A 4,876-nucleotide genomic window follows, 5' to 3' on the forward strand; every position below is an offset into this window, starting at 1 on the left:
AAAAAACAGATGCATTTATCAAAGAAACAATACAAGAACATGTCCAAGAACAGAAGGACATGAGTCTCCACTGTGTGCCCACTAAGATACATAATGTGAAATGTCAGCATCCTAGGCCCTCAGAGAAAACCGAGAAGGGCATCCAAAATAACAAGACCATAGGCCGTGGTGGAACAGAGTCCTCAGCTACTATGATGTCAAGTCAATATCTAAAATTACTAAATCAGGCCGGGCATAGAGGCTCATGCCTATAATCCCAGCACTTTGGGAGGCCAAGGCAGGTGGATTACTTGAAGTCAGGAGTTCAAGACCAGCCTGGCTAACATGGTGAAACCCCATCTCTACTAAAAATACAAAAATTAGCTCAGTGTAGTGGTTGGGTCCTGTAATCCTAGATACTCAGGAGGCTGAGGCAGGGAGAATTGCTTGAACCCGGGAGGCAGAGGTTGCAGAGTGGAGATCATGCCATTGCACTCTAGCTTTGGCGACAGAGTGAGACTTTGTATCAAAAAATATATATAGGGCCGGGCGCGGTGGCTCAAGCCTGTAATCCCAGCACTTTGGGAGGCCAAGGCGGGTGGATCACGAGGTCAAGAGATCGAGACCATCCTGGTCAACATGGTGAAACCCCGTCTCTACTAAAACTACAAAAAATTAGCTGGGCATGGTGGCACGTGCCTGTAATCCCAGCTACTCAGGAGGCTGAGGCAGGAGAATTGCCTGAACCCAGGAGGCGGAGGTTGCGGTGAGCTGAGATCGCGCCATTGCACTCCAGCCTGGGTAACAAGAGCGAAACTCCGTCTCAAAAAAAAAAAAAAAAAAAAAAAAAAAAAAAAAAAAAAAAAAAAAAAAAAAAAAAAAAAAAAAAAAAAAAAAAAAAAAATATATATATATATATATATATATATTTAAACATGTATTGTTTGGAAAAAATATTAATGACAAGAAACCTTTAGACTGTACTTTCAGGGATCATTTCTATAATTTGTTACTAGGGAAATTTCTCTGAATGTGTAGAGCACTTAATTTTCATTATTTTAAATAAAATTTTTTAAACATTAAAAAAAAACAAGAAACCTTTCTAGCTTCCCTGTTTCCTTTTGCCTACATGACAAGGCTTAAATCTCCACATCGTGCTGTTTAAAATCAGGCCTCAGCCTGCTTTCTCAGCTCATCTGACCACCTTCTCCCCAGCCTTACCCATGTCAGTCACACATTCCTTTAAGGACATGTATCGAGCACCTCAGGTGTGCTAGTAGATATGGAAACATGAATAAGACATCCTCGATTCCTCAATGAATTGTCTAATGGCAGAAACAGATGCATAAAAAATAAATACACTTCAGTGGATCTGATGCTTAAATAAAAGCAAGGACAATGACCTCTTCTGTGGAAAGGCAAAATGAAGAGCAACATGTTGCCCAAGTTTGTCCTTTTGGCTGCATGCCCTTGGTAAGGTCCGTTTGTTTGGCTGAGTTTGTGTGTGTGGGTGGCTGTACAGAAGGACAACATGAAATTTTCTCTTACCAGTCCTGCCCTCTCCCTCCCCCAAGAAACAAAGGCTTTTTCTTCCTTCCTCACCAGTCACTTTGTCCATTATGCTCTGATTCTATTTCAGTCAGGAAGCGTTATAAGAGTAATTAAGGAGGCCAGGCCAGCCACAGTGGCTCACGCCTGTAATTCCAGCACTTCGGGAGGCTGTGGGGGACAGATCACCTGAGGTCAGGAGTTGGAGACCAACCTGGCCAACATGGTGAAACCCCGTCTCTACTAAAAATACAAAAGTTAGCTGGGCGTGGTGGCAGACGCCTGTAATCCCAGCTACTCCAGAGGCCGAGGTAGGAGAATCACTTGCACCCAGGAGGCCGAGGTAGCAGTGAGCAAAGATCGTGCCACGCGATAGAGTGAAACTCTGTCTCTAAAAAAAGAAAAGGTAATTCAGGAAGATGTATTGGAGACTTTGGGACCTCACCGGGGTTAAAGGATGGATAACAGCTAGCCAGGTGGCAGGAGTGGCCAGAGCAAAAGATCTATCTTTGGGAAAGAGCCCGTGCATTCACCGGTGAAGCAATCAGCCTGGCAGCAGAGGTGCGTTGCTAGTTAACGGGAGATAAGGTTGGTATGTGGGATAACGTTAGCATGAACACAGGCACAGGTGTTGACAGCCGAAGTAAACAGGGACTCTGCATGCTCTTGAGCAAAAATGACATGATACAACCAATGCTTGAGGATTGTGAGTGTGTAAGTTAGCAGGATGCAAAACTGAATCCCTGGTCTGCCTCCTTCCCAAACGCTCCACACTGGATTAGCCACCACACTTGGCATGGAGTTAAATGAAGACTATCCCTCTAAGTTTTAGCAATGAAAGGGAAAAAAGAGTCAATGGCTGCCTATAAAGAGCAGCAGAATCAAACAAAGATAAATTCAAAAAGAAGAGCAGATTTGGAAGAAAACAGAGCAGTATTCAGTTTTTATTATTTATTTATTTATTTATTTATTTATTTTTGAGACGGAGTTTCACTCATGTTACCCAGGCTGGAGTGCAATGGCGCGATCTCGGCTCACCGCAACCTCCGCCTCCTGGGTTCAGGCAATTCTCCTGCCTCAGCCTCCTGAGTAGCTGGGATTACAGGCACACACCACCATGCCCAGCTAATTTTTTGTATTTTTAGTAGAGACGGGGTTTCACCATGTTGACCAGGATGGTCTCGATCTCTTGACCTCGTGATCCACCCGCCTCGGCCTCCCAACGTGCTGGGATTACAGGCTTGAGCCACCGCGCCCGGCCAGTATTCAGTTTTTAATTCAGCAAATATTTATTGAGCCTCTAGTACCTGCAAAACACTGCTATGTACTGTGGTGAATGTACAGTTCCTCTTTTCACGGAGAGTGAATGATTCAGGTGCATAGCTCTCCATCATGGAATGCGAGAATGCTGGGAGAAAGAACAGGAGAGTAGTGGCTCTCAAACTTTTTGGTCTCAGGACCCCTCCATACTCTTAAAAATTACTGACGACCTCAAAGAGCTTTTGTTTATGTGGGTTATGTCTATCGATTTTTGTCCATATTAGACATGAAAACAAAACCTGGCCAGGCGCAGTGGCTCACACCTGTAATCCCAGCACTTTGGGAGGCCGAGGTGAGCAAATCACACAGTCAAGAGATGGAGACCATCCTGGCCAACATGGTGAAATCCTGTCTCTACCTAAAACTACAAAAATTTGCTGGTTATGGTGGCACGCACCTGTAATCCCAGCTACTCGGGAGGCTGAGGCAGAATTGCTTGAACCCATGAGGAGGTTGCAGTAAGCTGAGATTGTGCCACTACACTCCAACCTGGTAACGGAGCAAGATTTCATCTTAAAAAAACCCCAAAAATCTAAAAAGATGTATTTACCCATTTTTGAGTACACGATATTAAACCTGTTACTTGGCCAGAGAGGGCCAAGGGTAAAATGTATTTACCCATTTTTGAGTACACGATATTAAACCTGTTACTTGGCCAGAGGGGCCTGGCATGTTAGCACTGCCCCAAGCATGAGCACACAGGCTGGGTGTGACAGTGTGTTGGCTCAGCCTCAGCTTTGCCCCAAGATCAGACTGGGCACCAGGAGTAGGGAGAGGCCAGGCAGCGGAAGCAGGCATTTCTGAGTCTGTGGGGGCAGGGTGGGACTTCCCAGGCCCCTGAGAGTGCAGAGCTGCCTGGTGCTGCAGCTTGGGCGGCTGCAGCTGCACCCAAGAGGGTGGGGATCCTGCCTGCTCCATGAACACACAGCCCAAGCTGCGCCTCCTTTCTGCAGCTGGACAGGAGCCCAGATGTTCATCATTGATAAGGAAAAATCTCCAGGTTGGCCATTCCCAGATTTCCCTAGCTCAGAACACACATTCAGATGCACCTGTCATACAGGGCCATTCTCAGGGTAGGTGTAAGTTATTGCTCTCAGGTGTGTTTACACTACACTAATATTTAGAATGTAGGTTGACATTTGCCTCTTCACCAGTCTGAAGGTCTGATGGTCACATCAGGTAGGGAGTATCAGGAGCAAGAGCAAGAATTCCATAAATGTCACTCTCAACTTGTTTATTTTCAGCATGACACATTGTACAATGGTTAAGTAAAAGATTTACCAATTATAATATTTAGCCTTAAGTAACTTCACAAAATGGGTGTTGGTTCCCTGCCCAGATTCTGCTTACTAGTCATTGTCCCCATTCCCTACATGCTATGACCCTTGGCTGTTAACAGCTCATACCTGCATCTTTCTGCATAAAAGAACTGACCATAAATGATGAATGCTGGCTCATCAGGAGCATCACACTATTTCACCACCCTCCGGCACCAACTCCAGGTGGCCCATAGCCCATGACCAAATGATACGGGAATACTAAAAGCTTGCCTCCTCACCTCAAGAAGAGATAAGTCCATGGTGCCATCCACACTCCAGAGCTGCTTGTGGAATCAAACTGAAGATAGATTTCAGCTGAACCCACGTCTTTGCCTAGCCTCTTCCTCTGTCCTGTTCTGTTTCTCTCAGTCCCTTATAGATTTCAGCTGACATCACTCTCTCACTCACTGGCACAGGAGTCTTCATCTCAAGTTCTGCTTCTTGAGAACATAGCCTAAAACAATAAGCAAATGATTTTAAAACAATCATAAAGACAAGGATTGAAAAGATCATAATGAAGGCAGAAGCAGCAACAAAATGGCAGAATTAGATCTTTTCCTACTTCCAGTATAATCTTTCCTCAGCCAAAATATGTGCTAAAAATGACAGATTAATGAAACCTAACAAGATGTCAGTTAGAAGAGAACTATAAAGAGGACATTTGAAATATAAATTTCTATCCACTTTAATTTCTTTTTTTTTTTTTTTTT

At 44.5% G+C, this 4,876-nt stretch overlaps 1 pseudogene; it reads left to right on the plus strand.

The window, feature by feature from the left end:
* Nucleotides 1–953: 953 nt before the first annotated feature.
* LOC119472070 lies at nucleotides 954–1,027 on the plus strand (annotated as a pseudogene).
* Nucleotides 1,028–4,876: the final 3,849 nt, after the last annotated feature.

Source organism: Cebus imitator, unplaced genomic scaffold, assembly GCF_001604975.1.
Source record: "Cebus imitator isolate Cc_AM_T3 unplaced genomic scaffold, Cebus_imitator-1.0 Scaffold83, whole genome shotgun sequence".
Lineage (NCBI taxonomy): Eukaryota > Metazoa > Chordata > Mammalia > Primates > Cebidae > Cebus > Cebus imitator.